Here is a 27,808-nt window from a genome sequence, read left to right as displayed (position 1 = left end):
CAGCCTTGGTTTCTTCCAAAAGGAACATTTGAACAGAAGGATCCTCAGCTGGAAACTCTTCCCCCTCACCTCTTACCTGGCTACTAATTCTACTTGAGGCCTTACCTTAAATGTTTTGTCCACAGGGAAACTTATTCTGATTCATAAGACTTGGTTAGTTCTTACCTCATACACCCCCTTAGTATCTTTTTTTTTTTTTTTTTTAAATATATCTTTATTCATTTCAGAGAGAGGAAAGGAGAGGAAGAGAGGGAAATAGAAACATCATCGAGTCCACAACCTGGGCATGTGCCCTGACTGGGAATCGAACCCCGATTGCTTGGATCCTAGGTTGACGCTCAACCGCTGAGCCACGCCTGGCCGGGCCCCCCTTAGTATCTTGTACTTCATTTGCAGCCGTCATTGCATCGGTTTTAATTGCCTTGTTAATGCTTGTTTTTTACCCCAGTCTGTAAAGTTTACTCTAAGAGGCAGGGGCTGTGTCTGTACCCAGTTCATTGTCTGGCTCATTGTCGATGCTTAGCAAACTTTTGAAGACTGGTGGGTCAGAGGCTGAAAGAGTCACTTAAGGGCTTATGGGAGCAAGAATTTTTACAGTGTATTTTCGTGTGTTCACATACATGTGCTAATAGCAGTGAGTGCCTCTTTTCTTTCTGTTTTTCTGTGTGTGTGTGTGTGTGTGTGTGTGTGTGTGTGTGTGTGTTGGGGGGGGTACCACAGCTTCAAATTACTGAAATAGAACAGTTGACATTCTGTTTTCAAGTGACCATGTATTTGACCCACTTCTCTAGTAATGTCATCACGATTGTATCTCATTGCTGTGGGTTCTTGGAGGCTGACAGGCGGAACAAGTTGCTTCATCTCACAGTCCTCATCTGTCATACAGAACAGCTTGCGGATTCTTATTATGTGAATGAAATATGGAGTGAGGGATATTTTTCTTCCTGGGCTATCAGGGTAATTGAAAGTAGCCATATCAGGGCACAAGGGGAAAATGCAGGAAAATAGACTGCTTTTGTGAAGGGCAACTCATCGGCTCACAGAACTGCAGGTGTCGAGCCCTGTCTTCAAGTACAAAGACTGGGGAAGTGTTTCTTATTATCAAAAGGCCTGACATTCCACCAGAATATTCTTTCAGAAAGGAAACTGCCACTCATTCACCACTCCTCCACTGCCTGATGAGATGCCACCACCATTGCCTTTGGAGGCACATCCCAGGGGACCCAGGGCACAGCCTTATGTGTCCTTTAGCAGGGGAAGAAAACTGTTTCAGTATTCCAGATCAATAAACTGTAGTAAAAAATTGGAAATGTGCTATGAAAAATCATTAACCAGAGAAATTCTGCTGTTTCTGAGTTTTGGATCATAAGAAATAAATAACATTTGACTTCTCTAACAGTTTATATTTTACAAGCTTGGCCATGGTGAAATGGAATATCAGATAATACTGTATCAATGACACTTTGCCTTCTAATAGTCAGTCCTATAGATATAAATTGAGCTTTAGAGAATAGTTTTAGTTCCCAGGAAGCTTTTTACTTAACACTGACCAAAAGTACTAACGTGGTGGTGGAAAGCAAGGTACTATTCAGCAGTCATTCAAGTCATGACTTTGTTCTATTTGGAGATAACTTTAAAATCACTTATTCGAATAAAACTCTAAAGTACTGTAACTGCCAGGTTGCTTTATCTAATTTATGAAACAGAGGCAAAGGAATCAACAATAACCCTCCATTTACCATTATTAGATTAGCTATTACTGAGGCCGCAGAAAGTATATAACCCTTTACTTTGTGTTCACTTGAATTTGGTTATTAAGCTTTGATGGAACTTTCATTTAACCAAATGCCTTTGTTTACAACAATAAGCATGTTAAGTCTTTTGTGTTCTGAATCTGATATGATCATTTTAGTACATGCCTTCTGCAAAGGCATGCTAAAGTTAGATTCTGTTCGTTTGTGTTTTGTCAAACATTTTCCGTTCAATCTAGATAGAGTCTTGTTTTTCTTCCTCACTTTAAGAAATGCATCTTTTCTCTATAAAGCCTCGACTTTTTAAAGAATATGACCAGGCATTAACAAACATGAAACCACTTCTCATAGCAGCTCCATAAAAATTGATTTTTCAAAATTAAATAAGCATCTGGTGGGCTGAAAATGTTATATACCTGATATTTAAGATCTTTTGACTATTTCCAAAAGGAATCAATTCTTTCATACTGCTCCCCCGTGGATGCTGTCATATGCTGCTGTGTTGTATGGAGCACAGGCTCTGGAGGGTAGCAGGCTTCAATTTGCACCTTAACTATACCACTTACCTGCCTGTGTCCTTGAACTTCACCTCTTAGGGAGGTCAGTTATCTCCAACTGCCTTTTCTTCGGTGTGTAGTAGTGTTCGTAGTACTTATCTCATAGTGTTATATAGGAGGGAATGCATGTAAAGCCCTCAAACGTGATTGTTATTATAACTTAGTATGTGTATGTGTGTCCACATTCTGCATACATGTTGCTGACTTGTCTGAAACATTGATTCTAAATTAGGTTGTAATAGTGGAAATGCTATTATCTTTTTAGGACTTAATGTTCTAGTATCATGGCCATATCTAGAAGTAACAGGGGACATAGTTACCATTTTGGATCTATTAAAAGCCACAGTTTGAAGATATATCACTATGAAGATTTTAATTACTGAGATTGGAACCCATGAACCAAATCCATATTTCAAACAAGTCTTACTTTTAAAGTGGAACTTTGTTTAAATTCCTTTGAATTGATAAATTGCCAAATCTTGGGTTCTACTTTTCTTCCTGATTTCAACAAAGAAAAATGGTCTTTGTGTTGTACATTTCCCCCTGGTTGTCATTTACACTTTGACATTGTTTGCTGCTGAAAGCAGAGAGAAGTTCTAGGGCCTGGCTGCTCTTTTGTTCACGAGTGTGCTGAAGAACACTATGCAGATTCTACCCTGACATAATGTGTGTTATTTTTCACAATTGAACATTCTCATTCTAGATATTTCTATAAATTTGGGGCTTGCCTTCTAAAGAAAATTCTATGCAGCCATTGAAGGAAGTGTTTTTGGAGTGAGGTGGCTGGAATGTTTGTTAGAATTTTGTTCATACTGTCCAGAAATATTGAGGGCTTGGGGGCAGTGGAAGAACAGATGTAGGGGAAGTAGTAATAACAAAGTTTAATTTGTTCCTAAGAACTTCTTTTGCTCATTTACTTTATAGAATAATATTCAAATCTTTATTGAAACTTTTCAGATTTTAGTAACACTGAGCAAGAAAATATGTTTAGATCTCTGATCATATTTAAAGAGAAAGCAAATAGCAAGAGAGAGGGATGGCAGCCAACTTCCTTTTCCTTTTTTTAAAAGAGAAATCTTTCCTGAAACCACAAAAGACATAACAGAATAAGAAATGTTAGAATTTAAGCAAGGAAGAGGTTAGGAGGGTAGGCCTGAATCTCACTTTAAAAACCACTGTGTTTTCTGTTGCCTCATTTGGCTTCCTAAATAATTTTCAGTGTCTCAGGGAGTTAATATTTTCCCAATGTTGAGCTTTCTCACCGTAAGCCATTTCTACTTTAAAGATAATACCCTTTTTGTAAAATGACTAATCTAACTGATTCTCAGGCAGAAGTGCCCAGATGAAGAGCACGGATTTCAGTGAGAGCAGGGACGCATTGTTTCAGGGTTGAGGCGTCTCCGGGGAGCTGACATGTCATTGCTTGGTTTTTACGTCCCCTCAAGTTTTCGTGGTGTCTGGGCACCTTTTGTACTGATTTAAGATCATGTGAGTTTCTCTGTCATCTCTCCTTTGGCTATGTCATCTGCTTACTTAATATGTTACTCTTTTTGGAGAGCTACTTATTATTAAAAACATGGAAAATAAACTTCTTGCTGTAGTTGTGCCATAGTTGCCAGTTTGTCTTGTCATTAGATTTCCAGCCAATGTTACAGTCCTTTGGTCCAGATACAGAATTTCTTTATAGTAAAATTTTATGTTGCTGTGTTAAATACAGATGCAATTTCTGTTAATTCTGTAATCAGATAGAAAAAGTAATCTGATTTATGTAGTATAATTAGTTAAGAAAGAAATGATGTATGTTAAAAATAATTCCTTCAGATTGATATAAAAGTTAGAATAAAGAGTGTTTTAGATATGCAAACTAAAAATATATGGCCTTTCCAATAAGAAGGGCTCCTGTTGACATTGTTAGTTTTTTACTGACCGTTCCCCACATCTTTGAGGTTCTCCCTAACTGCCTTGATCTCTTTGCATTTTTCATCTTTATCTCTGTCTTTTACATTCACATTTTCAGGTAGTGGAGATATATTTGGAGAAATCCACACTAGCTCACCCTGTTTCCTTCAGACCACTAACCATAGAGGAGCCATAGGAAGTCAGGCTGGGAGATCTGATCTCTGACATTGGTTTCTAGCAAATTTCCATGGTTCTTATGGGATTGAAATATTTCTTCTCATCTGCACCTTCTTCTGTTGACTTGAATAATGAGTCATGGAAAAATGAAAACTTCTTTGGCTATGAAAGTTTCAGCAAGCAAAAATGTTAGGCCCTTGTGTTAGTATAATGCAAAATAGGACAATCTCTGCTTCAGCATCATATTGACGATGTCCCTCACTTGAGTCAGGGATTGGGGACTTACTGAGATATACCATCTGGCAAAACATGAAGGCCAGACTTGTGCCAACTGAAAAGCTGCATCGATTCCAACTCTTGTGTACTTTGCACATTATTGGATGCCTTGCCAAACGTTTATCACTTTTTAATTAGGAAGGACTAAGGGATTGTAGTACCCTAAAGAAAATGTCAACAGCCTAAAGATAGAAAAATTATCCAGAGGTTCATAAGGAGCAGAGGTATTTAAGTTTGAGCTTGCACAGGAAACAAGGACAGTTTCTTATGAGTATTTTTGTTGGGGGATGTGTGTCCTTGATCTGTCTGGGTAGAACTGGGATCTGGTCTTTCTGTTATTCTGACAGTCCCCCAGCTTGTTTCTCCCCCAGCATGGCCAGGCCTGAAAGCACATGCCAAGACATCAACTCTGTTCTGTTCCTTGGCCTATCATGTAAACTGTGGCCTGTCGTGTTCATTAAAGTGAAAATTTGTCAAATGGAATTTGCCTGACTGGCAGAATAGTTTTAAATGTCAGATGTTGTTAGGCCTGGATGTAAATATTATGTTTCTATTGTTAATTAATTGCAGCGCCTCAGCACCAGTGATCCAAAATCCAATTTAATCTGCAATAGGCCCGTGGATAAGGGCCAGAGATAATGAATTCAGAGGGGAAAAAATGTATTCAGAGTTTCCATTGTATCTATTAGTGTCCTCTTAGAAAAAGAGCTAATGTTAGTGTGTCATTGTAGTTCAAAAGGTACAAAACAGGACAGAATTAAGACTCATTGTCTTTTGAAACCTCTCATGTTACTAAGTGTTGGTCGCATCTATTTCCCTGCTAGCTCCAAGTCTGACCCAGCTTCAAAATTCCCCTATCTGTGAATCTCTCCCCACTGTTTCCACTCCTGAGCCCTTGTTAGGGTCACAGCTCAGGTCAGAGCTGTGGAACTGAGATACCTAGTGCCATAGCCCCTCAGTTCTCTCCACACTGCTCATTTTCCTTCCTGTACTTTCCACCAACCCTTTCTTTTCTTTTTCTCCCTTGCTTTGGTCTCCAGGCTCAATAACCTGTTTGTACGTCTGCCGCTGTTTGTTAAGATCATTTTGCCTCCAAATCAAGCTGGTGGCTGAATATCATTCAGAACATTGTTGCTAGAACTGTTTGCATTAGAAAGGGGCACAGAAATCTTGCCACTGGGGCCCAGACCTCAAAACTGACTGTTGTTGCAAAGCCAGGAGCCAGCAGGCATTTGTGACTGCCATTCTCGACCAATATTTTGTTGAATACTTGCTGTGAACATGGCATCTTACCCAGCTACCTCCCTGGGTTTCAAAGGCAAGTGGGTGTGCCAGGCAGAGGAGGACTGATTAAGACCTTGGAAGGCAGGACTAATGTGGTCCAGTGGTCAGGGACCCTCATTTAATTCCTGGCATCCTGGCCCATGCCAGCCTCATGCTGCCCTTGTGATTACGCCAGCTGAGAAGCGAGGAAGGGAAGATGAACTTTGGTGTGCTCTGAGGTTTCCTGTCCAGCAGTGTCTGTCAGATTAAAAATGAGAGGGAAGGAGGCCAGAGAATCTTCCAGATGGAGAGTTCAGAGGAGGGCACAACCAGACTCCCTCTCCACACTGACATAGCTGGGCCATCGGAGCACTGGGCCAGGAGCCAGGGGAGCACAGGCTGCCACCTGACCCTGCAGTGGAGCAGCGGCCTGGCAGAATAGTCACCCTTGGCTTGGGGTGGTAGTGTGTTCAGACAGGCACACACAGGCCTGTGGAGGGGCACAGCATTTACTCCGAGGGCCGGGGGCAGTCTGCTTTGCAGGTTTCCCCCTTCATTCATCCCGAACTCCTTTAAAGAACTCGCTCCCTGACTCACGTGGGCAGCTACAGAAACCAAATGGGGAGGTGGTGTTCTCCAGCCTCTCTGTTCCTTTCTTTGGAGTGAGCCAGCCATGTAGAAGGTGACCTTGGATAGGCTGGAGGCAGCAGTGGCCCTACAGACAGCATGTGGACAGCAGTTCAGGCGGCAGGGGCTTGGTGAGGACCCGGCGCCCTGACAGTCACTCACTCTCCACACCTCGTGGCAGCTCAGCTTTGTAACCAGTTTTAGAGCTTATTGAAAACTGTCCAGTGTGGGTGCTCCAACACCAGGATTTTACTCAAATGAGAAGTGATTTTTAGACTGAGGCTATCTGAGGTCTGTGTAATGACGGCGTGATAACAAATGAGGTTAAACACTGAATATCTGGTTTGACCTTCCTTAAAATGGATTATTTTAACATCGTGTCTACACAACCTCAGTTTCTCTCTGAGATGACCCTCTTTTTTTTTCAAACTCAGGCTACATTAGAGTTTGGGGAGGGTTTGTGCTTTTGGGAGCAGAGCTGTTTGACTTGAAATGTCATCCCATTCTGAGAAAACACACTGGGGCCACGTTACGGCATCTCTGTGCAAATGTCACATTGTCAGAGTGTCTCCCCTGGGATTAGACTACCCGTGATACTTCCCAGCCTGTCTGTCTGGTCCAACAAAGCCACTGACTCCTCATCGTGAGGCTGCCAACCTGGCCAGGGTCATGCTCCCTGAGATTTCATGGAATTTGATCTGTCTCTAGCTCTCTGAATTTTAAGATGCTAATTATTGGCTGATTGGTGTTCTATTCCTCAGATGTCACCTGATGATTTTCCGGAGCTCATGTTATTTGGAAAATTTTTTTCCAGTGCCTGGCAAATAGGACAGCATTGAACAGGTGTGGCGATAGTGTGTTGTGTTTTGTGTGCATGTGTGTGTGTGTGTGTGTGTGTGTGTGTGCCTGTGTATCTGTATCTCAGGCTACAGGCTTGTAGGCTTCCATAGGCAGAGACCTTATGTCTTGTGGAAGCTGAAGGTACAAATAAGAAAAGGAAGAAAACAAGAACAAAAATAAAAAACAAAACTTAGGTTAAGAGTTCTCAGCCAGTTTTTCGTTTTAATAGTAATGCAAACTTTCAATATTCCCTTATTAAGCACATTTTATCCAGTGTATCTATGTGTCAGAGGCTGTGGATCAATAAGGAACAAGACAGATGTGTTCTGTGTCTATGTCGAACTAAAGCCTAGGAAGGACTTTCACTTGCACTCTGGCAACATTAATCCCTTTTCCAGGTGAATGACAAAACTAAGAATTATTCCGATCACCCCTCTGAACTCCAAGTACATCGGATTCACAAATTCTGACAGTACTCCATAAGGAGTACTTATAAAGTGAGATAAAACTTCTAGGAATATATCTGAGAAGGGTCAGGTTTTTGGGGTCTTTGCTGCTTGCTCTTGTGAGGGTTTAAATCAGTGTGCAGATTCTCAGATCCATGTGTTTAAAGCATTCATTTATCATCAGGTAGTTTAACCGGGGCTATATTTTTCAACTGCCTGTTTTTTACTGATATGTAGAAAACGGTTTAAGGGCCTTCTCTTAGTTGAAAATTGGCTATCATTTGAAAGAATGCTGTAATAATTTGTCTGCAGTTGACAGCTCACTGACCATAGCATAAGAACCAAAAAAGAGGGCTGAATATATTCAGTGACTTCATTCTGTGTCCTGTTTTCCTTCCTGAGTGAACAGACTTCTTTCCTAGGTATGTAGATAATTGTTAGACTTAAAGCATCAATAACCAATCCCTGAATATGGCTGTCAAGTCAGGTGAGAGCACAGAGAAGGCAGCCATGTAGGCGAATCCCTGGTTCTCAGTCATGTTGCCTTAAGTAAGGTGAGGTTGGATGGCTCCCAGGGATAGATTTCAATTGGGAGGAGATGAATGGCAATCAAAAGAGGTTTCTATATTTGAGAAAGATGTTGATTTAAATTCGGGCTGATTTTTAAGGGAGCTGGGGGCTGGATAATGGAGTGAGGGGGTTGAGGTTGGTAAAACGTTTTCTGGATGACTGTCTTCTGGACAACCACCAGGAAAAACCAGTGTATTATTGACCTCTACTGCTCTGCTTCCATGTTTATGTCTTTTAGGAGAGCTGAAGCCCAGACCTATTTGAATTCATTTAAATCTAATCTATGTCTTGAAGGAGGTCATATGAAGGTTACAGAGTCTGGTCTGCTCTGGAACAAAATGGGGATGAGTTAGGCATGAGGGGAGTGGCAAGTGGTATAATGCACTGTAGTTACAGGTGAAAATGTTTTCATGGCCTGTAGAAGTTTAGATTCTTGGACTTTCAGGTCAAGGCAAACATGGGAAAGAAAGTACTAGTTTGAGTGACTCTTATTGATATTTGTCCAGAGAAGTAGGTACTTTGGGCACTGGAACAGAGTTTTCTGATCCTGACCTGCTCTCACTTCAGGTACCTGGCACACAAACAAGGACAAATGTTCACACTAGAAATGTACACAAGGACTGTAGAATCCACTCGTACTTGTTTATTCAACACGACTAAACTCAATGAGTGACTCTTTGGTGCTGGTTAGGACCTGGGGCTCACAATGAATGGGCAGGGTGAGGTTGGTTTGAATCATAAAGGTGATAGGTTGAAAGAGTTTAGACACTAATTAAGGTGATAAAACATACACAGAGGAGAAAGTAACAATTTAAGGCAATAGTATGCGTGCCTGTCTCAGGTCTTATATGATTAAGGTGAGACCAAAGCTGCTTTAAGACCAGTCCCACTACCTTTTGACTTTCCGGGAACCTTTAGTAAGTACCTTTCCCACTCTTCTGCTTGCAGCCTCGTCGTCTCAGCTGGATCCTCTCAGCACCTTGACACACGCTCAGGTTATTTTCTGTTTACAAACTACACAAAGAAACCCCCTTTCAGCCCCTTTTCCTCCGTCAGTTGTTATTCTCTTTCCTCCCCTTCATACCCAGACGTGTCTCTGATTGTCCTTACTCAGCCTTCATTTTGATGATTTCCTCTTATATCTTAATCAACTCCAAACTGAATTCTGTCTCAGTCAGTCCACAGAACAGTTCTCATTGAGTTCCTCAATGACCTTCGCACTGGGCATTTTTAGTACTTACATCACTTGACCTTTTTGTGACACTTAAGGCTTTTGTTTTACTTCTCTGGCAACTTGTCTCTCTCCTGTGTGGTATTCATCCTTCTTGACACAACTGTTAAATGGTGAACTTCCTCAAGGATCAATGCATGGCTCTTTTCCTTTGTACTGCCTCCCTGGGCCAGCACATCTATACTTACAAGTGCAGTTACTGTGTACTTGGAGAGAACTCACCAACCCAAAACCTACTCTCTGAGCTATAGACACATATATATCAAACTTCCTCCCTGGACATTTCTTTTAGATGTCTCTAAGGCATGTAAAATTCAATATATTACAACCAAACTAGTGATCTTTGACTCTAGATGTGGACCCTCATACAGTGACATTAATTCAATGGCCGTGTTCAACCCCAACTCAGAAAGGGAAACTGCTATAAAGATTATAATTTTCAAACATTTTAAAAAAAATCTCATTTCATAATCAATGTCTAACTTTAATGTACTGTGATCAGAGAACTTTATTATCTGTGTTTTGCTATTTGTCTAGACTGTCTTCGTGGTCTAACATGTAGTCCATTTTTGCTTATGTTCCATGTGTACATGAACGCTGTGGCAGATTGCATGTTCCAAAGAAAATTCCAAAGATTGCACCAACACATGCATCCACTCCCATGTGTGCTTCCTGTGGTGTGACTGACCCTCCTCCCACTGAGAGATGGAGCCTTTTTCTCTTCCCTGGAACCTGGGCGGGGGGAGGGTTGTGACTGTCCTGACCAGTGGCATGCTGTGTAAATGGTGGCAGTGTGTCTTTCAAGCCTAGGTCATAAAGAATATAGCTTCTGTCTGGCTCTCTTTCTCTGGGAACTCTTGCCTTTGGAACCCACTGCCATGTTGTGATGAGACTTAAGCTACACAGAGAGGCCACATGTAGGTATTTCAGCTGCTGGCCCCAGCTAAGGTCTCAGCTAACCCTCAGCAACACCTGGCAGACGTTTGAGGGAATGGGCCTTCAGATGATTCCAGCCCCTAATTTTCAAGTCTTCTAGATGAGGCCTTGGGCATTGTAGCATACAGAAAAGCTGGCTTGTCGTTTTCTGTCAGAATTCCCACGTCATAGAAACCATAAGAGATAATAATTTATTATTTTTAAGTCATTAAATTCTTGGGTAGTTTGTTATGTAACAATAGATAGCCAATGCAAATTCCTGTTATATTACTGCAAACTTCCATTTTGCCTAATACTAACTTATTTCCATCAGATTTCTTTTGGTTCCTGTTTACTTGATGTATGTTTTTCTATCTTTTCCTTTTAAACTCTCTATGTTTTAGATGTGTTTCTTATAAACATCATATAGCAAAGTTTTTAAAAAAAATCCATTTCTTGATGTCTTTTGTTCTCTAAAATTTACATCATTATCTTTTCATATTGGTCTCCTTCCTTTCCTTTGGGGTTGCATTTTGTCTAGCATTTCTGTGTTTGAAGTGGAGAGGGATATAGCTCAGTCTCTATGTTGTCAGGTCATAAATTTGTTGGATTTTACAAAATGTAATGTTATACTATTTGATCTTCCCCAAATTATGTTTCCCCAACTCGACTGCAATTTATATAACTTGGGGATGGAGAAATTTCTGATGCTGTCCCATGGAGGGGCCTATCTCCTGCATTAATATTCCAAGATTCACATCACAGCCCAGAAGTGTGGCGTTACTCTGTGGTGGTCATGCATCAGTGCCAATGGGTTCATTGTGGGATAGGGGGATGTAGAAGGAAATAGCCCAGTAAGGGCTAAAGCAGTTGCTTAGGACACTGAAGGAAAAAAACAAAGAAAACCACGGAAAGACCAGAGGGTAGTTTAGTTGGCCATTCCCAACTACTACACCTTTTGAAAATGTTGGGACTTGGGCAAGAATGAGGCATATTCCAATTATTTTTGACTATGGAGTCACTGGGTAAGTAATGCTGTACTGCTATAGAAACAGCCCCTTGAAACCTTAAGTTATTACTGTTGTTTGGCAACTATGATTTACCACATCTCCTATCATGTTGACTTGTGTGTGGTCAGTGCATAGTATGTTTTGGTCACAGGGAACTTAATTTAATCTGTCAAGATTTGATTTAAAATGCCAAGTTTGGATTCCTCTGTTTTGTGAGTTTCTCTCCACTGAGAGAAGGCTACACGCTACCTAGAGAAGGGGGGGTTGTACCTGTAAGCTTGCCCACATATACGGTAGTTCCCCCTTCTCCATGGTTTCTCTTTCTGTATTTTTGGTAACCTGTTGTCAACAGCGGTCTGAAAACATTAAATGGAAAATTCCCTAAATAAACAGTTCATAAGTTTTAAATTGTACACTGTTCTGAGTAGTACTATGAAATCTTGTGCCATCCCACCCAGGATATAAATCATCCCCTTTGTCCAGTGTCTCGACGCTGTATACGCGCCACCTGTTAGTAGCTGTCTAGGTTATCAGAATGGTTGTCACGGTATCACCATGCTTGTGGTCAGGTCACTGTTATTTTTCTCAGTAATGTCCCCAAAGCATGAGGTTAGTTAGTGATGCTGGCAATTCGGACATGCCAAAGAGAAGCCATAAAGTGCTTTCTTTAGTGAAAAGGTGAAAGTTCTCGACTTAATAAGGAAAGGAAAAAAATCAGATACTAGGTTGCTAAGATCTGTGGTAAGAACAAATCTTCTATGAAATTCTGAAAAAGGAAAAAAGAAATTTGTGCTAGTTTGCTGAGAGAGAGACCACATTCACATAAATTTTATTACAGTATATTGCTCTAATTATACCATTTTATTATGTTTTTGTTGTTAATGTCTTACTATGCCTAATTTACAAATTAAACTTTACCATAGGTATGTATGTATAGGGGAAAATATAGTACATATAAGGTTCAGTACCTTCCGTGGTTTCAGGTATCCACTGGGGGTCTTGGGACTTGTCCCTTGTGGATAGGGTAGGGGGACTGCTGTGCTCCTGGGGCAGTGGTGAGGTCTGGACCAGGAGGACCACGTCCCTCATATAAATGAATAGGCTTCCTTGAGTAAAACTTTTTCAGGGAAATGGAAATAGAGTGTGCAGGAAAGAGGACACTAAAAGAAATAAGAAAACAAAATGCTCGGTCAGATCGAGTGTGCTGCATAATGTTTAATTTGATTTTCATCTTTGCACATCCCGTTCTGTCGCGTTCACACCCCAAAAGATGCGACTGTAGATCTGGCTGGGTTTGTGTGCTTCAATTCCGTGTGCTGTTTTCGGTTTTTGACTGTGTCTTTTATTGGCCTCTTGTGCAGGAGGCATGAGGCACGAGTTTTATCAGCACTTTCTTTGCCTAGTACCACATACCTTGGCATATGGAAATTCTACTTAGAGATATGGAGAGAAAACGTTTGGTGTTTTACACAGATAACTCAGTGCTTTCATTTTTATCTCTTTGTAGCTTTGAAGCTCAGCAAAGAAGGGAATCCACTGAGAATAGTCTGTAAAGGTAAGTGTATTTATTACATGGCCTTGACAAACATTGCCTTTAAAACATTGATTTTTCTTTTATTCGGAGATTTAAACACTTGGATTAAAGATATAGCTGACGAGACAACTTCCTTAACCACCTGCTTGTCCTCCCTCAGAGGCAAAAGCGCTGAGCCATAGTTAGCAGAGTGCGGGAGGAAATACAATGATGTGATGAGGGTACCCAAATCCAGTTGTATGCTTGCTGACTTTTGCTTTCTTCTCAGCAGTTAAGATGTTTCAGTGGAGCTAAGTTTACCAAGATTAATGCTAGATGGAAGATGAATGCACTCATACCATTGCTGGTCAATCGTTAAATAAAACCAGCTGGCCAGATAAAGCACTTAAAGTAAAATACAGAGTGGCATTTCAATTGAGTTGGGTGAAATTTATCATGAAAGTCAGTTTGTGCTGTTTCGTGGAGAAGTTTGTTTGTAGAAAGGAGAAAGCCAGCCAGTTTGCTGTAGCTAATTTCACTCCACCGGGTCAAGGTGGGCCCCAAGTGAGTTACAGGAAGTGAACTTCCAAGTGCGCAGCAATGGGGAAAGTATCTACTCAGCCTCCTCCTGTGAAGCATTACAATGGAGTTGGTTTTTACATGGAAAAATGTAATTGTTTCCTCTTTGCTAGGTATATTTATAAGCATACCGCTGTACAGCATTGTTCTTTGATTCATTGTTTAATTTCTGTTCTGCATGAAGTATTTTAATTTAAAGAATTCATTCTGGGGAATTATAGGGCTGCAGTTTCATCAAGAGTCTTTGGTGGCCAGGGTGAAATATGCCATAATTTTACCTTTGTTTTCATCATCAATTATGTTTTTGACAATTTCAGGTTTTTTAATGTCATTTTTATTATAGTAATCATGACTGTGACCACTTTAGTTAAAGTTGAAAAGCCATTTTGATTTACCTTATACTTTAAGTTATTCCTAACTTTATGACAAATCTACTTCTGGGGTTGAATTTTTAATGTTTATTTTGAGGGTAAAAAAGAATTTCACAGGGAAATTGGAGAGAACCCTTTTGAATCATCAAAACATGAGCTGTAAACACAGTTTTAAGGATTTGCTTTGGAATGACTAAACTCTGGCTCATAAAGCTGGCTGGCTTGGAGTTTTTCTCTAATGGTTGGGCACTAGTGAAGAGAAAACTAACTTAAGAAGTAGATAATCCTTATTTTTAGCCATATAACTTACATATTTCTGGACCATTGAACTACATCTTGGAATAAAGCAGTGCTTGAAAGCTTCTAGAAAAAAAAAAAAATCTCATAAATTACTGGAGTTAGTGTTGAGGTGGCAATGTTCAGAACCGTGAGATCTCTAGGTAGGCATGTGTATGGCGCTCACATTCCTTTTGGAGAGCTTTTCACGCCGGTACAGTCTATTTCCTCTACTCTTAATGAAAATTTTCATTAAATTGGTATTATGAAGACACATGGATTCCCTCCTGACTTGGCTTTTTATTAGCTATTGGACCATGGACAAGTTATTTACCCCCTGTATGTCTCTGTTTCCTAATTTTTAAAATGGGATAATAATATTGCTTTCCTAATAAGGTCATGTGGAGATTAAATGAATTATTACATGTCAAGGGCTTAGAATATGGTCCTGGACCATGATAAGTACTCACTAGATGTTAGCTGCTGCTATACTTGTTAATATCACTGTCATCATCATTAACATCAATACCAATATCCTTATGAATGTATCTATTAGATATTTTGAGAAGTCTGTTTTTTGGAAGCTTCAGGATAATGTTTCCAAAATGAGCATGTTGTTATTAAGAGGTGCAAGCTCTGCTTTGTCTTTAGGAATCAAATGAAAAGATAACTATCAGGTAATATGAAGAGTGAGGCCTCTGAAGTAAAAAGTCAGGTTGAAGTTTTGTAGGCATCAGGGTAAACACTTTTTTTTGGCTGTGTGTGGGTAATTACTAATTAATATGGTCTTTAAGAAGTTAGAGATCTGCTAGCTAATTAGATTCTTAGGGCATTTTTTGAAGAAAGCCTTGGTAAGTACAGAGGACTTCTTCCCCTCCCCTTTTCTGCTGTCTGATGTCTGTTTTTCTTTCCTTACAGCACCTTTATTTCCTTTTGTAGTAATTAGACCAGTGGAACTGTAACCAGGGGCCCTATTCAGGGGCCTACACTCAGCCTAGGGATGGGTGCATGACCACCAGCTTGGTTAAGTGGGTGCGTTTGAATCTTGAGCTAAGGGGTTCTCCTTTTCCCCTGAAGGCATTCCGCCTAACAGTACCTTCTGTGTGACCACTGTAGCTGTTCCCATTTCTTCCCTTCCATGCCTGTCTTGGCCACTGATGATCTTCAAGCCTTATTTTCTAGTCAGCCTTGGATTCACTGAGTCTCCAGTTTCCTTCCAATTATCCTTCTTAAATTAGCTAATTGGTTTCTGTTGCTTATAGCGTAGAATCCTAACTGATAGAGTAGTTTAGACATTACGGAGCTAGATTTGGAATGAATGGGATATGTTTGGAGATTCATGCACTGCTTTCTCCCATCATGTATAATAAGCAGCTGGGCATTTTGCAGTAGCTTACAAAAGGTGCAGAATTCTCAATTAGTATTCAAAAGTGGGCTGTCTGGCTGGACTCTGTAGTACTCCTGTGTTTGGTAAAAGGAAATCACTTTTGGCTGCTCCTCTGAGCTGCCAAGGATGTGTGTGGAGGTGGAGGTGGAGTTGGGAATGAGAGGGGAAGCAGAGAGGCCGTCCTTTCCTGTTTCTGGGGCCCTGGTCTCTGAGGCTTCCTTCTTCTTACCCCAGCATTCCAAAACAAAGCCCTTTAAATCTTTTTCTACTTTTCCCTGACTTTTTATTCTCCGTTTGAACAATTTTCTTGTCCTACTGAACACCTTTTTTTCCAATGATGTGTAAAATGTGATTGAAAACTCAATTACTTCGGTCTCTGGAATTGCTTGTGGTTCCCTGAGAATGGAGTGGGCGAGTTTGCTCTGTTTCCCCTGGTGTCTTGCTTGTTGACTACTTCTGTGTCCTGTGCAGTGCCTGGAACAACGCTGGTTTTTCACAGGGACCTCAGTTTTGCCCTGCTGTGAGTAAAGAGCACACAGTATTGTATGTGGGAAGAGCCTTCGCTGAAGTGCTGGGAGACATGCCTTTTAGTTTGGCTCTGCTGCTTGCCTGCTTTGTGACCTGGGCGACATACCTAACTCTTCTTAAGGTTTCAGGATCCTCTGCTGTAACATCAGGATAACCCTTGCCCTATCGACTGCATAGGGCTGTTTTGAGGATGGCATAAAGATAATGTATGAAAAAGTGCTTAGCAAATTATAAAGTGCTGCATGACATCAGTGCATTGTTATTAATATTATGCCACGTATACAGTATTTATTAATCAGATTGAAAAACCAAGGGCTTGTTTTTGAGGCTGAGTAGGAAAGGAAGGTAAATTAAAAAACAAAAATAAAAACCAAACTCTGTGCTTGTGCTGGATATTTTTTATTGGTGCCTCCTGCTCCTCTCCTCACTCCTCTGAGAGGCTCTGAGCCCCAGGAGGTAACCTCTACGACCAGCATTCCCTGGCCCCTTGCTCTCTGGCTTTCCATTGCATTAGCCAGTGGAAGGCACTGGTCGAAGCTGTGAGAAGGCAAGGTTGGGATATTATCCCCCACCTTCCTTGGAGCATTCCTGGTTGGCAGTGGCTGTGTTCCTCTAAGGAGGCCACAGTTTGGGTGGAGGCCTCTCTTCTGCAGCTACAGCTCTTTCCACCATCTGGTAACTGTCCCTTTTCCCCTTTAACACTGGGTGGTGATGGTTTTATTATTGCTAACTCCAGGTATTAGACTGCCCCTCTTGGCTTCCCTTAACCTTTCCCACATCCTTCATGAAATTCACCTCAGTTACCCCGGGTGAAGGTGCTGTGTCTTTCCTGCTGTGACCTTAATTGCACAAAGGAACTTCTTTATATTTCTTCCTGCCTTAGTTCAGTTCAACAGATGTCATTTTAAGATTTACAGTGTGCCAGGGACATAGTCAGTATTTATCGCTCACTTTCAAGGACTGGACCTTTTGGTAGCTCAGTGGGGGTATTATATTAATCAGCTTTTTAAAAAGCAAGTTTTGGTAAATTGAAAAACTTTGTTAACCCTAGTATAGAAAGATATCCAATATTATACACATTCTGAATTGTCTTTTAAAATTCATTTTAATTTTTATCAAAGCAACATGTTTTATTCATAACAGTGTATGACATTTTATTCATAACATTGTATGAATAAAACAGCTCTAGAAAGGAAATGTTGAAAAACTGCAACCTTCCCCCTCCTTTTACCCTTCCTCCCTTCCTCCTGAGCCCTTCCCCAGAATCGGCAACTTTAAACTCCCATACTTCTGGTGTTTATCTATTTCTAAATAATGTGCTTATCCTGTTTTCCCCCTGATGTATCCATTTTAGCAATAGCTCTTTTATACTCCCCAGTTGTACTACTTCTGGTTTTCACAGCCTCCTAACATAATCACATGATTATATCACAATTTTCGTTTAAATCCATATGTAATATTTACATCATGTTGGCCTGGTTGGCAATATTTTCTTTAACATGTAACTTTTTGTAATCCTTGGAATTAACTTAACATGCTTTTAAAAGTTCACTTACTTTCCTAGGCATCTACCTTATGAGGTTAGGTAGTAATAGCATTTCTATTTGATGGATGTGGAACTTAAGGCTAAGTATTTTTCCCAGAGTCACACTAATAAGTGTTAGAATTGGGATTAGTCTCTAGCTAGTCTGTCTACAGAGCCTGAATTCTTAATTATGACATTATTTACAAACACTGCCACTTCAGTTGTTATCCCAATGGCTACATTAAAAAACAAAACAAAAACCAAACCAAACTAAAACTTGAGTTCTATCTGTAGAGATTCAAAGTCAGTAGATTTTGAGATGGGGACCAAGAGTCTATAGTTTAAAAAGCTCCACAGGTCATTCCATTGATCAGCAGGGTTTGAAAACTTCTATTTTACACCCTGTCAGTACCATAGTTACCATTATCACCTCCTCACCACCACCATCCTCACTGCCACCGCCATCAACAGCAGCAAATGACAGTCCTACATAGTGCTGTCAGTAGCCGAGCAGAGATCCTGGTGTCCTTTAAAGCAGCAGCTTTTGACCTCCTAGGTGAGCTCACAGTTGTGGGTGATTCAGGTAATGGTTTGTCTGGACATTTTTAAGTTTGTCAATGCTTTGGGAAGAACTGTGCCCCATAGAAGTGGACATAGTTATTTTTTCCAGTTTAGCTGGTATAAAAACAGTGAGAACATTGTCCCTGTACTTAACCCTGACCTTAAAGGAACTAATTTTCCCCCTGAGAGCCCCCTAAAATGACATCTAGGGGGAATACAGCTCAAGTAAAAGAGAGAACCTTTGATGTCTTTGTCCTGTTTGATTTCCCTCCTCTACTTCCCCCCATGCTTGTGGCATTTCTTGTTTATCAGGCAGGAGAGAAGCCGTAAAATTTGGCCTGGGGTTTTCTCATCCCTAGGTGTGAAATTATTTCACAACTATAATAATAATACTTTGCATTTCTATAGTCTTTTTATTTGAAGATCTAAAACTGTTCCTTTGGTGTTAATAGAGTTTCCCAGCACCCTCTGAAGTCGGTATTATTAGAAATTTCCTCCAAGAACATTTTCACTTCATATCCCATCTGTGACTTGAAAATGCTTTTGTATTATTTGGGAATATCAATTATTTAAAGTGCCACCCACATAGGGCACTTCCTTATATTCAGTCGTCATTAATTCCTAGCACATTGAGGGCAATAATGTAATTTCTTATGAATGGGTGTGGCATTATTTAGAGAGAATTAAAAGCATTCTGTTATCACCTTTTACTTGAATGTTTTGAAAATATTCAGTAATGTTCACCTGCTATGGAACTGTCTACCTAACAGTTAATGGTCCTTTTTTAGGTAGCAGGACTTGCAGGAATATATTGAATAACTAGTGGGAACTTGGCCTTAGTGTGGTATCCTTTGGGAGCTCATGTCATGTCATGCCAGTTAAAAGTGCAAACTGATTTTGCATTCAGATTTAAAGGTTTAATATGAAAAATTGTTGTGACTGTTGCATGCATGGCTTTTAATCCTGTATGCATGCATACATGTTATTATATATTTTCTGTAAATGTTGGGAAGTTCCATCTCAGTGGCTTTGGGGGTTAATACTCACTAGTGTCATTGATCAGAAGTGCTGCTGGTCTGCCATAGCACAGAACATTCAGGAAAAGGCCCTCTGAGCCTTAGTCCATGCTGGCCACTTAGAGGCTCCTTGTCCATGCAATGTTGGATGGCCCTGCTGTGTCTATGCAAAGGAAGATGGGATTTTGTTTGCTTTCAAGACCCCAATATTCATTTTCTCAGCATTCCCTCACCATCCCCATAAAAAGTCCTGCCACTTTACTAGAGTTCTGCCAGGTAGCAAGGTGCCACTTTCCACTTCTTTAAGGAACTAGAAAACCTCCAGCTTCTCCCAATATCAGGAAAGCCCAGTTCCACCTAAACAAGATCAAAGGAAACAAAACAGTTTAAACAAAACGAAACAGCTCAAACTTGTTTTTGTTTCTGTTCTTTCTGCTAGTGTCTAGCATGTGTCCTTCTATGAATTTAGGCTTTTGAAAGAAAAATCTTTAGTGGAGGCCAGATTTGGAGGGGTTAGAGATTGTCTTCAGCTTCTGGACAGGCCCCTGAAACAAAGGGAATGCAACTCTGTTGAAGTTCTTGAGATAAGAAAGGGAAAAATATACACAAAAGGGATAACCAAAAATACAAATTGATATTTTTAGATTATGCTGCCCCAAATTTGCCACTGAGACAAGGTGGTGCATCAGTATTCTTGGGTGCTTTATGACTTTCATGATGGAGAGAGTGTCAGATAATCACATGCTTAATTCTTTTCCTGGCGTCTTGATTGTCTAACTTTTGGGGGAAAATTCACTTAAAACCCATCATTTGAAGATTTGGAGGAATGTGAAAAGAATTACGAATCTCTGTCATTTTCTCCTGAGTCTTTTGCTTGAAGGAGGTCACATAAATTTGCTGCTAATTATGTGAAGATAGATTTATCAGTGAAGATGCTTTTGGCTGCAAATAATAAAAAAGTCAATTCAAAATGGTTTAAACAATAAAGGAATTTAAAAAAAAAGCTTCCCACTCTCTCTGTCTCCCTGCTGAGCACCATGGATGTCATGATTGATGGGAAGGCATTATAGAACCCTGGCTCTGAATGGCTGGAATCCAGCCTCAGTCCATGTTTCCCTGGTGCCAGGCAACTGGGGACCTACCAGGGTGTCTTTGATGGTCGTCACTGTGTAGCAGGGAGAGGATTTTGAGCACTAAGCTGCTGACAGATTGCTAAGCATTGTCAATTATTTTGTGAATTTCTCTACCACATTTGAACGCAAAGTACAACCCATTAAAATAAGGAAAATGAATTAACTCAAGGAGCAAGACATTCTGAGGGGGGCAGCTCTAGGTTTTGGTGATTTAGTGGCCCAACGATGTCCTTAAAGTTTCCATTTCTTGCTCTTTTCCCTCTGCCAGCTTCAGAGTGTTGACTTGATCCTTAGATTGGTTGCCTTCATGGTTCTAAGATGGTGGCTTCATTTTGGGGATCTACCTGCACATATGGCAGCATCCACTGGCATAAGAGGCTGTCTGTTCTTGTGTGTCACTTTTAAGAGCAAGGGATCTCTCCCATACCCTCTCGGGCAGGCTTCTCCTCTGGTCCCATTGCACCGATTGCAGCTACATACTCCTTCCTATATGAGACAGTTGGCATCCAGGATGGGATTACTTTAATTGGCTTAGATTGGTGCTCTTCAACTTAAGTTTGTTCTTGTCTTGGTACACACGGAAAATGATAACATTTGGTCAGCACATTAAGTAAACGGAAGAGGTGGTTCATATCATAGCTGGAGGTGGCTGGTGTGTATGCTTTGGGGGTGTGGTTGGGGGAGCCCTGGCTGCCCTGGCCCTGTTCCTGCCTGGCGGCCCGAGGAGCTAAAGGGATGGCCATCTGAGCATTCTGTGGTGTAAACTAGTTAGGGTTTGCCCCTCCCTGGGCGCATGGCTTTGTGGAGGGAGTATGCCACAATAAAATTGGGGTTTTCACCTGTAAGGCAGAAGAGGGGATGGCTGTTGGATAGGCCCTCAGCCCTGTCTGCTGGGTGAATGTTTCCTATGTTTGCATATATACCTAATGTCCTTCGAATCATTAGTTCCACATGGAAAAAGGACCCAGTCTTGCAAATATTAAGTGCTCAGTGATTATTTGTATATCGAATGAATACGTACTTGCATACTTGACTAACTGATCCACTCAGCACCATTAACATCCTGTAATATGCTGTATGAGGTACAAGCAACATGGGCCCTGCTGATAGCTTTATATTCTAGGGAGGAGACAGATCAAAACTGTTCAACAAGCAATGCATATATAAATAAAAGTTATGGTAAGTCCTATTCAGGAAATGATGCTGACGGAGTAGACCTCCTCATATGGGGTGGTCTGGGAGGGCTTATTTGAGTTAACAGTTTAGCTGAGATCGGAAGGAAGGTCAAGAGAGGGGAATCAGCCATGAAGAATGGGGAATGAAGGTTCATAGTTTTGACCCTTGTAACTACGTCTTAGTTAGGAATGATTTGTTTTTAAGAAACAAAACAAAACAAACAACAACAGAAACAACAAAAGATGGGGCACCTGCTATAAGACCAGGGCAGCTTATGCTGTGGGTTTGGTTCCAGACCACCGCAAAAAAGTGAGTATCACAAAAAAACAAGCCATAAATCTTTTTGCTGGTGGAGGGTTTTGCCTTCAATTTATAAAAAATGCACCTCCTGTGCAGTGCAATAAAATGAGATACGCCTGTACTGATCTGAGAGCAGGTTGGACCCACAGCCTCCTGAGGCATTGGACCAGGAAGTGGTTGGCTCTCAATAGCTAACACGAGCAGGACAGGTCAATGGATAAACATATCTGCTCCACACTCTCTCTCAGTGTCTCCTAAAGTGCAGTCTCGGGAACACAGCTTCTCACCACTGCTTCTCCCTGCATTCTGCTCTGCACTGCGTAGCCAGGCCCACTGTGACTGCCCCTGCAGCTCTGCCCCATTCAAGGGGTCATTAGAGACGAACAGGAATTACCACAGTCCAATTCCCCTGCTCTGAGGGAATGTATCTGAATTGCTTGATGTAAGTCAGGTGCCCACCCTTGTTGGAATTAGCTGTGGCCTGGGCACAGGGTCTACCTGGCTGGCTGCCTACTTAATTCTACTCAGTCCTGCTCAGCAGCATTAGGGGAGAGTCTATGAGAAGGTGGAATATAGGGCAGGTGGATTAACACCCTTGTTAAATGCTTTTCAGGTTCTCCAACTTTAATAACACTGGTAGAATCCCAGTGATGTGAAAACTTAGTTACTACCTTAATTATTCAGTTGAGTACTGATGGCTACTGCAGGGCACTGCATACAGCAGGTACTTAAGAAGTTAGTGATGGTGATTAACAGAGTTGAATATGAGATATGTAGTAGTTCTTTCTCTGCTGCAGGTCATTTATATTATGTTAATAGAATGATTCTTTGTTTTGCAGATGAGAAAAACCCTTTTGTAAATGCCAGTCTGTATCTTTAAATCACTTTATAATTACTTTATTGGAGTTACAAAAGTAATTCATTTGCATTTTAGAATATTTAGGAAACAAATGAGAAGAAAACAGAAGTTGTTCATAAACCTACTGTCCAGAGATGACCACCTATGGCATTTTGGGATATTTTTTTCTAATCACTTCTCTATGCAGATATGGTTTTGTTTGAATCACACCAGAGGGAAAGGGGATTGGGGGTGCAGTAAAAGGTAAAGAGGGGTCATATATATGGTGACAGAAGAAGATTTGACTTTGGGTGGTAAACACACAATGCAATATACAGAAGATGTATAGAATTGTACACTTGAAACCTATATTATTTTATTAACTAATGTGACCTCAACAAATTTAATTAAACCGTTATTTAAAAATGGCATGCACTCTTTTCTATTTAACATTGTATCATGAACACGTCATCATTAGCGGCGCGCTGTATTCTGTGGTGTGCCTGTAGCATAGAGAAGTTGGGTGCACAGACCTGGAGCTCTTCTGCACTGATGTGGTCCTTGGGCTGGAATGGATTGAAATGCTGACCCCGAGGTTCTGTAGCAGTGCAGATACTGCAGAGTGATTGTTGAAGGTGGTCAGAAATTATGTCTGCGTGATAATGATCACTCTTGTCCGCTGGGCCACCACTTTCCTGAGGATAATTTGCATGAAGCTCATTTACTGTTTTGCCAGGAGGATGGCTCAGCTTGAGCATCCCTGTAAGGAAAATAATCAGCATCCCCCTCAGGGTTCCAGGAAGCCTCCTTGCCGCTCAGGTCACGGTGGCCCCTGCAGACTGCACTTGCTTCCCTGATAAAGCAATCGCAAGCATGCCAAATTGCTTTGCTCCGGCTTAACCCTACTCCGGGATGAGTCCGTAAACGCCACAAAAGGAAAGCTTATGAACATATGCTGCACAGAACTCAGAGAGCGTCCTGCCTGCTTAATACTTTTCCTACTTCAGGGGAAAAGTCTGTTTATACTTGAGCTGAGAATTGAGGGATGACAAAAATGAAGATTGGCTGCCACGCTAGAAATCTCCAGTGTGTTTTCTCATTTCCCTTAGAGCCACGGGTTGGTTTTTCGATACAGCTGTGTCAGTGGGGAAGTGTGCGGCCTTTCAAGAGTTCTTAGACTCATGCCCAATGATGTGACTGTGCCTAAGTTCCCCTTGTTTAAACACAGTATTCATTATAGTGGGTTCTAAGGACTGGGGGCCATCTCTTCAGGTCATTGTCTCCTTCGTCCCTCCATGACTCTCCGTTTAGATGATTGCAGATGGCGAAGGGCACCTCCCTACTTTGTGTTCTTGGAGAGATTCTTGCACAGAGAGGTGAGTGGAGTCCTAGTGGATGTGCACTACCTCAGAGTCAGGAAAGTGCCATGCAGTTAGAATGCGTACTGGTCCTTCTGGTTCAGGATGAGGAAAAGTTCATCTTTTTCTCTCTGGCATATTTGCTGGCAAACACTTACCGAAGCTGTTCCGGCAAGCTCTCTGACCCTGAAGCACCTCGGGTTTTTGATCCCACTCTGCTTTCTGTGGGCGTCCCCATGATGGAGCTCTGGAGGATCTTAGCAGGTCTGCTTTCTCCATCTCTAGCAAGTGAGTGTGATTTTCCTGCCTGTGTCTTATTTAATGTGTGTCTGTATCTTCCGGCTGTCTTGGACTAGGGGTCTACAAGGCCATTTGGTTTGACACCTAAGGCACTATCTGTGTATAGCCAGTCATAATGAATAACTGTAAACATGATCAGATGCCTGCCCAGCGGCAGTGTTAGCCGAGAGGTGTGTGAATCTGCTCGGAGGGGCAACAGCTGAGATGTCAGAGTAGTTTACCATCTCCTCGGTAGAGGCATTGGAGGGTGTTTTCTGTCTGAAAAATACTACAGGCATCAGATCCTAAACTTCCCTTCCTGTGGCTGCAGTGCTCATCCTACTCATTTAGAAATGAGGGAAACTGTGGGCATTACAAGTGTAGGAGATTCAGAGTGCAAAAGAAGTGAAAATGCAGGGGGCTTCAAAATGGGGATGAATTGTGGTCACCATCAACCCAGGATACATTAGTAAAGATGCATTTATGAAGAACTGTTTGCACGTGACACTGTCCACCCATGCCACTGGGACCTGCTAACCTGCTCCATTCTCTCTGCAAGCATTAAAAACTCTGATACCACGATGCCATTGATGTTTAGCATGCTATTGTGATCTGGTCCAGAAGACACCCAGCATCTTTAGCTTATGGTATGCTCCAGGCAATGTGGTAGTCACTTTTTAAAATTCTCTCACTTAACCTTTATCACAGTTTATGGGGCAGATATTCTTCAGAATTTAACAGATAAGAGAATGGAAGTTCAGAGAGGTTAAGTAACTTGACCAAGATTGCACAGTTGTAAGAAGGAGGTACTTTAAAACAGAGAATGCAGCAGATCTTTGTCCACCTAGGGCAAGGGAAGGAGAACTTGTCATTTCCCTGCAAAGGCAGGGTGATACTGGTGGGTTTTGTGCTGTGTTCCTTGATAAAACTTTGGATGGTGTTGAGATAATTTGGGTGCATGCTGCAGGCCCACAGGAGCTCCTTTCTGCAAAGCTAATCTGTTTTTATTTAGGTTGATTCATTCAGATTCACTCACTCACTTTTTCTATAAATTGAGTACCTTTTTTGCTGAGAGCTAGGTGGTAGAGCAATGGAAAGGATCAGAGAATTGAGAATCTGATTGGAGAGGAGGCTATCCAGGGAGAGCCAGAACATACAGCACTTAGTGGTGAGTGTGGCAAGAAGCAGCAGAACCTCTAGGTAACGTGTCTCCTCCCATTGGGAACCCCTGTCAGCATTCCAGAAACTTGGTCTCAGGACAGGGTCTGCTATTTGTTCTGCCCCGTCAGCCACAGCAAGGAGGCCTATTAACAGCGTGTGATTTCTTTGTGATAAGTAATTTGTGAGCTCAGATGAGTATGTGTAAAAGAGATGGTGCGTAGAAGCGGAGGAAAGACCTTCATATCCAACAGCGGACTTTATGACATACATGCAGGGGCAGCCCCAGATATGAATCACTGTGAGGTGGGCAACAGCTGCTCTTTTGTACCCTTACTTCCCAGAGCTTGTGACATCCACCCCACCTTGCCCCAAGCACCCAGCCTTCACACATGCTCCTTCAGGTTCTGTGCCTTTCCTACCACTTTTTAGTGGTCCCTCCTCCTTCACTGAAAGGACAGGATGGAGGGGTGTTGAGAATTCTGATATCACTCATTTACTCTTTAGTGTAAATTTAAACTTACAATTTATTGCAGTGTTTCATGTGGCCCATCTTGTGATCTTACATAGTATGTGACTGAACCGTTTTTTTGGTTAGTCACATTAATTTTTTGTTTCCTTTAGTATATGGCAAACAATATTGGCTAAATAAAAATGATATTTGATATTTACAATGGTAATATGAACTTTTCTTTCCAAAGATAATTAATTCTACATATTAATTTAGGTTGGCAAAATTGAGTTGATTAAAAGAAAATATTGTATTGATAGAACATTGGTTCACAGATATAAGAATCACGAAAGAGGTATGTGAGTGGTTGAAGTTTTAGACCAACTTACCTGGGTGTATTTGCATTCCAAGCTTTCACTGTGGAATACTGAGTTTTGTCTCATAGGAAGATAATCATTCAGGGTGGGGAGAGCACCTTTTAAATCTTCATAGGTGGTCACCTCCTTCACCCTACAGACTTGTGATTCACTGGTGTTACAGATGATTCCTGCCAAGCCTGACTTTTTCTCTTTGAGTTAATGGTCACAGTTTAGAGAAAGCGATTCCTCTTCCTATCAAATTTGGAACAACTGTGAAGCATGTAGCCACAGGGTTCCTTCTTCATTAAATGCTGGTCAGAGTGTGTAAAGTAAACATGGTATCGAAAGCAGGCAGAGTGCATAGTGCAACATCTAACCATACAGTGACAGAATAGAAATGTAATAGAATAAATATTTATTTCATGTACCAAAAATAGCACCTGAGTCTGCTCCTGACCCATTTTTTCCTTAAGGGACGGGACAAATCATCAAAACAAAGAGAGATTTTTCTCTGAAATAGCAATAGGCTAGGACAGAGAACACCTTATTGCAATCTTCAGTGGCCTGATGTGGCAGGACGCAGGGGCTGGCTAGCACTGGACTACTTGGTAGGGTGTTTTGGTCTGTTGTCAGGTGGAGCCAAGAGAGGAAACCCAGAGGAGTAAGAGCAGCCCATGATGGTGGAATTAAATGAAACTTGCTGGTAATGTGACATCTTGGGCTGCTTCCCACCCAGTGTTTGATTCAGATGGTTTTTCGCCAGTCCCTCAGTGTATTTGATGGGATGCTTTCTCAAAGTACTGGGAGGAACGCCTGGTCCTAAAGGTCTGTTATAACATCTTTTCCTAAGTGTAGTGGAGAGGTTATTGCTATACAAAGTAATTTTTTATACTTTTTGTAGAGATAAACATTGTTATTTCCACAGAATGTATTTGTTTATTTATTTGCTATAGCCTCCTAATAGTGGATGAGCAAGAGACAGAAAAAAGAGTAAATAGTGTTACTGTTATTGCTATTCTTGGCCATTACTTGGGTTTTATCTATTTTGGGGGACAGATTCTTCCTTCTGTTGACAAAGAACAATTAATTGCTTTGAGATAATTTAGGCTGTGGTATCCCCTGTAGGTGTCTCGTAAAGCTAAGAATATCACTTTAACTTAATAATGCCCACTTTTCTTATATTTGGTATGAGCAAGGGGAAATAACCCAAACTTTTGCATAAATGGAGGTAAACTTAATTGAAATGCATGTATCTTATAAAAACATTATGTTGGTAACTTAAAGAAACTCAGGCCTAATATGCCAACTATCATTAACTGTCCTCCACTTGGCATCGAGATTGGTGAAGTAAATCATTCAGTAAATCAGTTCCAATGCTCTTCCTGTAAGGTCCCTGCCCCATAGTTCTTGTGGTCTAGTGTTAAGTAAAAATATGGCA

The 27,808-nt window shown here is 41.2% G+C and overlaps 1 protein-coding gene across 1 annotated transcript in view; it reads left to right on the top strand.

The window, feature by feature from the left end:
- FHIT (fragile histidine triad diadenosine triphosphatase) overlaps positions 1–27,808 on the top strand; it is a 1,229,373-nt gene that overhangs the window by 16,599 nt on the left and 1,184,966 nt on the right. Inside the window, exon 2 of the mRNA XM_087824669.1 lies at positions 13,070–13,117. The gene's annotated coding sequence lies outside the window, so the exon portion shown is untranslated. The remainder of the gene's footprint in view (positions 1–13,069; positions 13,118–27,808) is intronic.

Source organism: Miniopterus natalensis, chromosome 15 (genome assembly GCF_054644295.1).
Source record: "Miniopterus natalensis isolate mMinNat1 chromosome 15, mMinNat1.hap1, whole genome shotgun sequence".
Lineage (NCBI taxonomy): Eukaryota > Metazoa > Chordata > Mammalia > Chiroptera > Miniopteridae > Miniopterus > Miniopterus natalensis.
Note: the sequence above shows the minus strand (reverse complement) of the source record. Positions and strands in the feature narration are given on the sequence as shown.